Here is a 12,659-nt window from a genome sequence, read left to right as displayed (position 1 = left end):
CTAGTGATCAATGCAATATCTTCAGGTTCAGGGCTTTTAGCTGTAATCTTTCCTTGTCAATTCATGATGTTGATGTGAGTTATCCTAGTAAAATTTAGCTCAAATTATATTTAATAAATTAATAAATTATCACAAGTATAACTAACATTTCATTTCAGAGTGGCAGCCATATTAGCCTATATCAGCAAAAAAAAAAAAAAAAAGAGGCGTACTTGTGGCACCTTAGAGACTAACAAATTTATTTGGGCATAAGCTTTTGTGGGCTAAAACCCACTTCATCAGATGCATGCAGTGGAAAATACAGTAGGAAGATGTATATACACAGAGAACATGCAAAAATGGGTGTTGCCATGCCAACTGTAACGAAACTAATCAATTAAGGTGGGCTATTATCAGCAGGAGAAAAAAACGTTTGTAGTGATAATCACGATGGCCCATTTCAAAACAGTTGATGAGAAGTTGTGAGTAACAGTAGGGGAAAAATTAGCATGGGAAATTGTTTTTACTTTGTGTAATGACTCACCCACTCCCAGTCTTTATTCAAGCCTAATTTAATGGTGTCCAGTTTGCAAATTAATTCCAATTCAGCAGTTTCGCGTTGGAGTCTGTTTTTGAAGTTTTTTTGTTGAAGAATTGCCACTTTTAGGTCTGAAATTGAGTGACCAGGTTGAAGTGTTCTCCAACTGGTTTTTGAATGTTATAATTTTTGACATCTGATTTGCATCCATTTATTCTTTTGTGTAGAGACTGTCCGGTTTGGCCAATGTACATGGCAGAGGGACATTGCTCGCACATGATGGAATATATCATATTGGTAGATGTGCAGGTGAATGAGCCTCTGATGTGGCTGATGTGATTAGGTCCTATGATGGTGTCCCTTGAATAGATATGTGGACAGAGTTGGCAACGGGCTTTGTTGCCAGGATAGGTTCCTGGGTTTGTGTTTTTGTTGTGTGGTTGCTGGTGAGTATTTGCTTCAGGTTGGAGGGCTGTCTGTAATCGAGGACTGGCCTGTCTCCAACTCACTGTGAGAGTGAGTGATTGTCTTTCAGGATAGGTTGTAGATCCTTGATGATGTGCTGGAGAGGTTTTAGTTGGGGGCTGCAGGTGACAGCTAGGGGCGTTCTGTTACTTTCTTTGTTGGGCCTATCCTGGAGTAGGTAACTTCTGGGTATTCTTCAGGCTCTGTCAATCTATTTCTTCACTTCAGCAGGTGTGTATTTTACATTTCATTGTAAAATATCTAACAATGCATGACACGTATGGTGTGAAATCTCTATTAATATGGTAAGTGTATTTTAAAGACTTCTTCAGGGTTTGGTATGAAATGTCAAACCCTTGCATTGCAAATTAAAACAGTATGGTCTGTCAAAATAACTCAATTTCTTTCACAACTAATTATTTTCAATTCACTCCAATAATAAATGTAGATTACCCAGTACACCCTATCTTTGCTTTCAAAAATCAACCTCCATTGCAGTCAAGTGTTTCAAAGAAAAACAACCATCTAGAGATTTTAAAAAATAGAAGCATGGCAGAAAAATATATAAATGGAGTATGTATGCTGATGGCACTCTCATTATACCAAAAAATCCTACCAACTCAGTCAATCTGCTTCTATGGCTAATTGATAGATTTGGTATGCTGTCAGGATATCAAGTAAACTGGGACAACTCTCACTTAATGGATGTCTCAAAAAAATACAGACCACCATTACCAGCAATTCCAGTTTAAAGATTGTAAATAAATCATTTAGCTAGAAATGAAAATATGCATAGCTAAAAAAATTCAGAATTTCAATTATAATATAAGACAACCAGCAAAGGCTGCAGAAAGATAGCAACAGCTCCCTCTGTCCCTACTAAACTGAATCAAAATCTCCACAGTGAATATAAATCCCAGGATTACCTATTTGTTAAGAATGAATATTCTAAGGCTGATAGTCTCTTTAATAACCTAAACAAATTTTAAATACAACTTCTATAGGATAAAAAAAACCCTCATACAGCTTGGCATCTCCCATGAATCTCTGAAAAGATCCTGTCTATCTGGTAGTATTGCCCTCTGCATCTCTATTTGTATTATCTAGATTTTCATGTATGCCTAGTCACTACATAGTTAACCGCTCCAGAATTTGACTGTCTTCCTTTATGACTTATTTTAGGCCTTGATCTTGCAAAGCTCTATGTATGTACATAATTTTACACACAGGCAACAATCCCACTTTAACCAATAGGACTGCTCCCTCTGTGTAAAGTAAAACACATGCTTAAATCTCAGCAGGATTCAGATCATAGACATCGGTTTACTAGCTTTTCTTTGTGCTTTAAACATTTATCCTTACTTCAACTGTTTTTCTCTAAGATAGAGGCAAATAAAATGGTCTTACATTCAATTTGAAGTACTTTGTAAAACTTTAAAGCATTTATCAAAACTACTTTTATCAGTTCCCCACTGAGTTCTATCTGAAATAATCCCTTAATCTCACTTTCTGTAAGACTGCAGGATGTTATGAAAATGTTTAACCATGACAGAGGATCACATATACAAGAACAAAATAACTTTCTTCCCATTCCTGCATGCTAGATATAATATCCCACATGGTCCCAATACAGCTTTCTTCCCTGACTTGGCAATGTATACTATGCTTTGTTGTTATCTGGCGGGAAAATTAAAGTGTGCATGGCTATCTACCACAGTGAAGGACTATCTGAAAACCATTGCCAGTGCAGGTCACGTTGCAGGAAATACCCATATACGTGAATGAACACCATTAAAAGCCAGCCCGCAGAGAAAAATAGGAAACAGAATTAAACCTCATTCTGAAAGGATATTTTCTGTGTAATCACACTCCTATGTTTTGGTGGTATTACTGAATGATTCAGTTAATTTATTACCTTCAGCTATGGGAATATTAATAACATACAGTAAGTAAAGGCAACTCTCAGATTCTACATGTTACTTTTGGAAAAATTTAACTAACTACGCTATTTTATTACTCTGACCTCCTAATGGATCTCCTGTTTACTCATAGGCACTTTTCTCAAATATCAATATTACAGAAAACATCCTTCTGAGAGAAGTGGATTTGCTGTAGGTCTCTCCTAAAATCTGTCAATTGCATTCCTTGCCACTACTAGACTATCTGAGCTGAGCATGCAGCCTCCTTAGTATTCCCAGCTCTTTACTTTGGGAGCTCATGTCTAAGTTTAGTACTGGATTCCCATGTGACAATGAATTGTGGTTTCACCAGACTACTGAAACAGCTGAAATTTTATTTGTTATTATTTCTATTGTAAATGATTGATTTCAGGAAATCCCCAATACTTGCAATGTTAGTAGCGTTATAAAAAAGTATTACATTGATTTTCACTGCAAACTCTAAAGGACAAAATACATTTAATTTCTAAAATTAGGTGTTTAGATTCTGAAATTACTTTTTGATAAAAAACAGAAAATTAAAAAAAGGAGTCAGAAATCTTCTTTAATGTTGTGTGTTTTCATTAAAGTAGTAATGTGGGCAGTAGAAATTTAGAGAATAGTCTATACCTACTAAATTATTACTTGACCACCTGTGATTTGTCTATAGTTAAAATACACAATTTAGCACAGATATCATCTAGACTATTCTCAGTGATAGCAGATGACAGGACAAGGAGTAATGGTCTCAAGTTGCAGTGGGGGAGGTTTAGGTTGGATATTAGGAAAAACTTTTTCACTAGGAGGGTGGTGAAACACTGGAATGCATTACCTAGGGAGGTGGTGGAATCCCCTTCCTTAGAAGTTTTTAAGGTCAGGCTTGACAAAGCCCTGGCTGGGATGATTTAGTTGGGATTGGTCCTGCTCTGGGCAGGGGGCCTCCTGGACTAGATGGCCTCCAGAGGTCCCTTCCAACTCTGTTATTCTATGATTCATGTTGTAAAAACGCTCACCTAGGGAGTCAAGTCCATTAACTTTACTTTGCTGTCAGTATGTAATACAAGTTTACCTGATGCACATGTTAAAACAAAATGATCACATCCAGGAAAATAGGTTCTGATATACTTGACAAGTTAAAGAATCCTAATGCAGTGTAGTATTACATAGAGCAGGGGTGGCCAAACTTACTGACCCTCCAAGCTGCATACAACTAACCTCAAAAGTTCGAGAGCCAGAGCACACCTGCCAGGGCTCAGAATTTCAGGCACATCCCGTGGAGCTGAAGCCCCAAGACCCCCCTCCCTGTTGGGCAGAAGCCCGTACACCACCACCCTGGTACAAGGCAGAGGTCCCAAGCTCCCCCTTCCCAGTCTAGTAGGTGGAGAATAGGGGGGTGCTCCTTCAACCACCCTTTAATGGTAAAAGAGCCACAGTTTGGCCACTGCTGCCATTGCCCATCCTGTGAAAAGTAATCAGAACTGCATTTCACAGAGGAATTTAATAGTACCATGTATTGCATGGTTTTTCTATATGTTTATATGTTGGTCAGGAAGACATAAGGAAGGATCTGATTTGTCCAAAAAAGTTCCTGATGCATTATTAGTGATGTGTGAAATCCACTTTTTTGGTGTTTGTTAGAATACCAAAGAGTAGCCACTAGTATTTGCCAGATAATTTAAATAGTTAATATCCAGGGAACCCTAAAAGGACTTGCAATAGCAGTGTAATTTTGAGAATGAGTAACCAGTGTGCATACGCCAGTAAGTAGGGCTATGCCTATAAAAATACAGCAAAGAACTTCACAGTGCAAGTATTATCAGCGGATTACATGAGCCACTCAGATGTCTTGCCGTTTTCGCCCCAAAACCTGGTAACTTTCTCTCTATACCACAATTAAACATCATCGGAGCCCAAGTCCTGCCAGCCCAAGCCAGCTGACAAGGGCCAGCTATGGGTATAGACATACCCAGAAACATCTGCTACACACTACTGACTTAACACATCCCCGGGGTGAGAAGAACTGGTGGACGCCCGAGGTCCAGGAAGCAGCTGCAGTCTTTTTAATCAGGGCCTGAAGACGACCAGTAAAGCAGGAACTCAATCTCCCCCAACAGCCAGGGACAGAGAGAAGCCAAAGGAAGCAGAGTTCACATAACATCAGTGAAGTAAGGGAATGATTTATCCATGGGAGGTATCTGCACCCTATTGTTTTGTCTCATGAGTTTCTCAGCCTTTGGAACCACATACAGACTTTTAGAAAGCTTCTTTAATTAGAGCGTGGGATTAGGTGGTAAAATGTATTTGTTCACTTGTTCATATCTGGGGGTGGGGGAAGCTATTAAACTTTTGCCCCTTCAACTCCTGATTATTAATTATTATTTTCAGGTGGGTACAGAACATTCAGGAGTGAAAAGGCTATTGGATTGGTAGCAACAGCTGGGAGGCAATTGGAGGAAGAAGCAGGGTGCCCCAGGAGACACAAAGGATTCCTAAGAAGGCCAAGTAGGAGGCAGATGGGGAGGAAGGGAGAATGGAGGGCCGAATTTTATGAATGGGGGTAGGGCAGGAACTTCACTCCGTAGCCCATCAAGGGGAGTTCCTGAAATGTACATGAGAAAGCCGAGGCAGACCAACTTGCCCAAGAGCACAGCAGAAATCTGTGCCCCAGACTGGACTGGGATTCAAGAGTTCCTGGTTCTTAGTTCTGAGCTCAAGCTACTGAGTTCACAGAATATAATTATCCAGATTGGGATCTGAACCGCAAAACTGGAGCTACACTCGTGAAAAGTGCCACACGTGGTCAGGAACTTGTCTCAGTGCTGCCTCGTAGGAAAGAGAGCCACCGACTGAATAACCAGCAGCAGGTACCCTTTTGAGTTTTGCCCTACATGATTTTCCTATGAAGACCTCCTACCATGACTTGTGAGATCTCAACAGATCACAGTTCAAGGTGGTCTGAATTCTGGCATAAGTAAAGCAGTATACGCCCTGGGATTTGGCAATATCATTGTAGCTGTAATCCTGAGACCTATAATGGAAGCAATTAATAGTGTTCTGTTCCACTTGGTTAGCAGAGCTCAGGTGCTTTGTTTAGGTGACAGGGTAGTTTTTTCCAGGAAGGGCAATGGTTGCTACATTAAACATTCTTTTTACCCAATCCAACAAGTAGTCCTGATGCAAGTCTTGGGTCTCTTCAGGCCAGAAAAAGAACAATAGTGTACTTGTAGAAAACTACAGGGTAGGGCTAAAAGAAGAAAAAGAATGCTTCTCCCACCTCCAAACAGGAATATGCACAGTATGTGCTGAAGAACTTCCGCATTGCATGAAATCTAACTTTTTTTCTTCTGCCTACTATACAATCAGAGAAGTGTAGGACTGGAAGAGCCCTCAATAGGTCATCTAGTCCAGTACCCTGCACTCAAGGCAGGACTATGTAATAAAGTTAGTGAGCCAAATTCACCTCCCAGATATACACGTGTAAATCAAGAGTAATGACATTGCTACTAATGGAGCTACTCACATGTTATACCAGGTTAACAGAGTATAATTTGCCTAATTGTTTGGGGGTTTTTTTGGAAAAGAAAGACAACTGATAATGATCAGATCTTACATTCACACACATGTAATATTAACACTTAGTTTTTATAAAAGCTTCACTAATTAACTGAGCCACCTACAGGTTCATCAGTACTATTTCCTGCAGCACCTAACTTGTTCCTTGGTTTCTCATCGAAGTCTCCAATCAAAGTACTGAACAGGGTCAAATCTAATTAATTTGTAGGAATTGACTGTGTCACAGAACAAAGTAGTATGGCTACTGGCTATAGGATGATGCTCCTTTTCAAATATCTTCTAAAATAGAGTTGATGCTACCAGAAACCTCAACCAGTTACAAAATACAGAATAGCATACTATTGTAGCATAAAATGAATTACTAAAGCATAATTATTATGCAACCATCTTAATGGCATTACACACACAGCTAGCAGAAAGAAAAGGAGCATTTTGCAATATAAATCCAATTTACTTTGAAACAGTAAAGAGCTTGAGCCACACACCCTTGTTTCCAGCCATAAGGTACACCATCCTCTGCAAGCAAGTCATAAAAGAGTATTTAGTAGAAACAATGTTTTCCCACATAACAGTTTGTAATGCAAAGGAAGCCAACAAGACAGGTTAATGCAGATGCACGCTAACATCTGCATTGTATGACACAGGAGGTGGCAAGGAGAAATTTGTTCAGCAGCGGATTATATAGTTACTTAAAACATATCCGTATGTGCTATAGGTTATTGCAGGACTAGAGACTGCCAGAAATATTGTGTCCTTTACAGTTAATTTTTTAAAAAATAAGGAAACAAATTGTTCTGGAGCAAAGGGCTGAAACCAACAAAATTACAAGACACAAATGATGCCATAAAGTTTTATCAGAAGAACACAGCAAGGTTTGCCTTGAGAATTACGCAGAAACATCTTTACGCTGTTCTTGAAGCAGATGAAGAAAATTCAGAAAATCTGATTCAATTATCACATTATTACTGGCACCAAAATTTGCTATGATGGTTATAAGGCTATTAGTACAAATGAACCAAAGTGACAGTGTTTGGATCCAGGAAGGAAGAGATCTGGATTAGGTTTAGGCTAGGGTTTCAATTTTGGATGTTGAGGCAGAACTAAGGATAGAACAGGGTTTGATGGCTTCAAAATATTGTATCAAGGTCTAGTCCCGTCCCCCCCAAAATGGAAATAGTACAGTTCAGCTGCTCAACGTTGGGGCAGAACTTGAAGCAGGGGGTTCACCGTGGATACACAACCTCGGCATAGTACAGATATCATCTCCACAGAGACTACTGCAGTTTATGTTTACATAGCCTGGCCCAAGCCTTTTCCCAGCTCAGCTACTCAGACCAGGCCTGCACTGAAGACACCTCTGTAAATGAATGCTGAGAGTGAACACACACACTTCTTCATCAGTACTTGTTTGATCTTGCTGTCTGCATACCTTGTTCATGTGTGGGCAATGCTTTACACTCTCCTTTGCATTGCTTTGTAGTTTAGATCTACACGAGGCTGAAAAATTATTAGGGTTTTCTGGGTTTGTTTGGTTTTTTTTTGGCAGTTTTGGCATCCTCTCTCAGACACAGGATATGCTGTCTTGCCTCTGCATGTAGGTATGTGATTTCCCCACACCTGCATTTTGTGTTGCTTGCTCTCAGTTGTGCTGTATGTTTTTATATGCATTATTGACAACCTTTCTGTACAGTGATCTCAATTTCTGATGCATGTGCTTAGGAGAGTGGTATAGATTAGCTCAAGTCAAGCAGTTTTTTCCAGAGTCCTTTCTGGATCCTCTAATGCTCTCCTTCATAGCCTAATAAATGTACAGTTTGCACAATCTATTATTTTACCTTCTGATTACATCATGGCTAGCTCTACTAGACACATGTGATATACACAGATCCATTTTCAGCCAGGATTTGTTTTGATTGTTGGAACACAAGTCCAAATTATCTATTTTTCTTAGAAATCAAATAGGTAGTGAACACATTTAATTCCTTTTTCCAGAGCATTTTTATCATCATGGAAGGTATAGTCTGGTAAAACATTAAACATGCAATTTATTTTCTACATACAGAAACGAGTTAAGGATTGCTGAGTCTCCAGGCTGGTCTACACTGAAAAGTTACATCAACAAAGCTTTGTCTCTCAGGGATGTGAAAAATCCACACTCCTGAGACATGCAGTTAAGCTGAACTAACCGCTGAGGTAGTTAACGCTAAATTGACAGAAGAATTCTTCGATTGACCTCACCACTGCCTCTTGGGGAGGTGGATAGAAGAAAATTCTATTTTCTAGAATTATCTACATTTTATTCCTGGAGTATTTTGACAATACAGAACATGGTTCCATTTGTATTGTCATTTGAAACATGCGGTGAACATATAAAAAGATTAAAGGGAAGTCTGGGGTATTTTCTCCTGCTGGGACATTACTTTGAAAATATCCATCCCAAGGTACAATCTAGAAGTGCATTCCAAAAGCAAAAATATTGCTCGTCAAAAAGTCAAAGGATAAATCATTTTTTACTGCAATGATTATACAGTATCCAGATAGGGTAAATTCCATCAGAGGCCAGGGAACTAAGTTCTACTCTTCCTTCAGCTTGGTGGTGACATTTAACAACGGGTTCCAAGAGCCTTTTCCAGCACATCACCACTACTGCTCCTGTTTTTGTGCTAATATTAAATAGGGATTAGAAGTAAAGTTGCTACTATTTCCTGTCTCTCACTCACCTCCAGTGTGCTGGACAAGGTGGATTTAATTTAAATCAAATTGATTTAAATCATGAGTCAGGAAGACTCGATTTAATCATGGTTTTCTACATAAAAGTGCATTCTTGTTGCTTGTTATAACCTTAATACATATTCTTCACAACTCAGACACAGATGTAGGCTTCATTTTTAGAAGGTACACACTATACATTTTTAAACAGTAATTTATTTTGAAAACTTTTCAGATAAGTTTTACAGCTATATCAGAAAATGAATGATTATTTGGTTATTTAATTTACCAAAGGTAACTGAAGCAGATATTTATGAAGTCATTGGGAGGTGAACTATCCAAATCAACAGGTTAATCATTAATATTTGGAGGATTTTCTTGCCATGCTGTATTAGGAGGAGAACATCATCAGGCAGACATTTAAATTGTTTTATTTAACTAAAACAACAACGTTAGAGTATTCTGGATTTTTTTCTTCAACAGCAAACATAATATTTTAACAAAAAAGTGTATGTCCCTCGCTTCTCACATTTATCTCCAGACTTCTTCTCCTTGTCCAGATCTATTCCAACCCCCAAATCTTCTATTCATTGAACTTTTTGAAGCTTTGCACTTTTAGAGAGAGGTAAAGGATTGAGTCTGTGTGCACAAATTTGCAGAGGGACAAGAGAGTTGAGGTCTGTTATTTCTCACCTCTATATATTATTTAATTTATTTATTTTAAAACGTTTTTGCTGTTAATAAGCATGTTACCTCTGGAGACACAAATCCACAGTTTGAGAACTGCAAAACTAAGCATCTCTGATGGTATCTTCTAGACTGATCACTGAGTCCCATTGGGTAGATAGAAAGATTAACCTAAATAACCTATACAAAAGCTTGTGGAACCCCATAAGATTGGGTTCCTAATCCATGAACTATTGGAACTCATTTACAAAACTTTTCTTAAACATTACATGAATATATACAATAGAATTAAATTTATAATTCCTATTTCATGATGCAATATCTTTGAGCTATAACATATCTTAATTAAAACTATCTTTAGATATGTTTTTTGAGGAGAAAACCTTTTAACAAAAAATTCCCATTAAAATAAAAAAATCTGATTTTTTAAATTTCTTTTTAAAAAAGCATTGATTTTTATCCACCCTGGTGCTGGATGACTTTATAGCTCATCAGCGATACCAACTCTCATGATTTGTTCACAAGTGATGGGATTTTGGCCTGGGCTGGAGCCCCTCTGGCAGTGACTGAGAAATGCCAGCCCTCTAACAAATTTGAACCCTGCCTGGGGGAAAACCTCACTGACTGATGCCTACCTGGCCCGCCTCCTGGAGTTGAGCAACCAATCAGAGCTGCTACAGGAAGGGCTCTGTCCTGCTCCCTACCCTCCTGTGAGCAACAGGGACAGGGAAGTTCCTCTTCTCTCCTGCAACACTAGGCCTGGCAAAGGAGGTGAGGAACCCAAAGAAGAGCAGAGGTGAGGCTGGGGGTAGAACTGATAATGTACTGGGAGAGGGGGCAGGATTGATATGGGGGTTGGAAGAAGAATTAATTGCTGGGCAGGAGACAAGCAGCTGTGGCGGTGAGAGTTCCTGCAGCAGATGCCAAAAATCATCTTATCCAATACATTTGGGAGAGTGAGCAACACTGACTGCCACACACAAAGGGGATAGGCAGGGGTAGCTCAAAAATTAAAAGGCAGATCAGAAAACACAACATAATCTCATGATTTTGGGGTCCAGATTCATGATTTTGGGGTCTGACCCCAAAAATATTTATCCATAATGAAAATACTTGCGTACTTAAAATTAAGCACGTTCATTAGTATATGCAGGATCAGGACCTAAATATTCTTAGGCTAATGCAAATAGGTTTTTTGCCAGTTAATTCAGACTTTAGGAAATGAAAAAAGTGTTACAATAGCAATCAAGTTATTACAGGGAGTGTGGCTGACATTTCAGCATCCTGTAACATTAGACACATATGCAGATTATCTTCTCTTTAGCAATACCATAAAGCAACAGCTTTGTAACTTGATAATTAACAACTTGATGTGAAAGTAAAAAACACAACGTAACCTTCATATTGCAATCAGGCAAATCTCAATGAACAGATGGCACAGGTTTTTTCTACACAGATTATACTTCTGCCAAAAACCAGACAAAGCAAGCACATTATATAGCCGAGTTCCACTCTCTCAGCATGCACAGAATAGTTTTTCAGAAAGTGATGGGTGACTAAAGAAAGATGTTAAGGATGAAATAGGTATTCCAGCTAAACTAAAATGTCATTGCCATGATGTTACAATAAAACAAATACATTAAAGGACCACATGATTGGTGATATGAAGGCAGCTGGGAGATTAAGGGAGTTAAAGCAGCTGAGTTTGCCAGCAGAGGAACGCAATGAGGTAGGAGTGAGTGCTTTCCCCCCCGTGCCTTTCCTTAATTTGCAGGTACTCTACAAGGAAGAGCCCACAGTGGGGAAAAAGCAGTGTGTAGCCAACACCACTGCTAGCTCTTTCTCTGTCTGCACCTGTGTCCCCCACCAGAAAGGCATCCTGACCCTGGAGACTTCCACCCAGGTCTTGTACTTGACTTGCTGGAAATGTGGCCTGCATGTCCCCGCTGACAAAAGCCAGGCAGGGGGAACTACTCAGTCTAAGAGGTGTCTGTTGGTCAAGACCCTTGGGAAGCAGATAAGAGAGCTGCAGGAGGCGGCGGCTCATCTGCATAGCACCCAGGAGCATAAGGGACATAATCAACAGGACACATGTGGAAACATCTGGCACAGAGGATGCAAGCCAATTACAGATGGCTACAGCAGCACCAGAGGAGGAAAGAGAACTGGCTGCTCTAAGGGGAAGAGACTGGCTGCTGGCCGTCTTGGGCAGTAGACAGAGCTCCTTCCCCGAGGTCACCCCTCCATCACCATCAAGAATGGTATGCTGTACTGGCAACAGGTGATGAGGAGCAGCGCTCAGTTCCTCAAGAGGAAGAATCACCTGCCCCCACATCTGGGAGGCTCACAGTAACCACACCCAAGAGGAGAAGTTGTAGGGTGGTAGTGGTGGTCAGTGACTGTCATCTGTGGGGGGAGGAGGCATCCATCTGCCAACTTGACACGATGTCCCAGGAGGCATGCTGCCTGCCTGGAACCCATGTCCAACAAATACAGAGAGGGTCCAACCCTCTGACCACTATCTCATGCTGCTCATCGTGGGCACTAGTGATACTACCTGATCAGATCAGCAGTGACTACAGAGCTCTGGGAGCAAGGTTGTGTTCTCATCCATCCTCCCAGCTGAGAGTAAGAGCCCAGGTAGGGGCATGTGCAACCTGGAGATGAATGCATAGTTGCATATATGGTGTCAATCGGCTTTCTCGACCATGGCATGCTGTTCCAGGAAGGAGGTCTGCTTGAAGTGATGTGGTCCATCTGACCAAGACAGT

The 12,659-nt window shown here is 40.0% G+C and overlaps 1 protein-coding gene across 2 annotated transcripts in view; it reads right to left on the bottom strand.

The window, feature by feature from the left end:
- KCNQ5 (potassium voltage-gated channel subfamily Q member 5) overlaps positions 1-12,659 on the bottom strand; it is a 530,762-nt gene that overhangs the window by 442,024 nt on the left and 76,079 nt on the right. The gene's annotated exons all lie outside the window — the stretch shown is intronic.

This window comes from Caretta caretta, chromosome 3 (genome assembly GCF_965140235.1).
Source record: "Caretta caretta isolate rCarCar2 chromosome 3, rCarCar1.hap1, whole genome shotgun sequence".
Classification (NCBI taxonomy): Eukaryota; Metazoa; Chordata; order Testudines; family Cheloniidae; genus Caretta; species Caretta caretta.
This window is presented reverse-complemented; position numbering and strand designations above follow the sequence as displayed.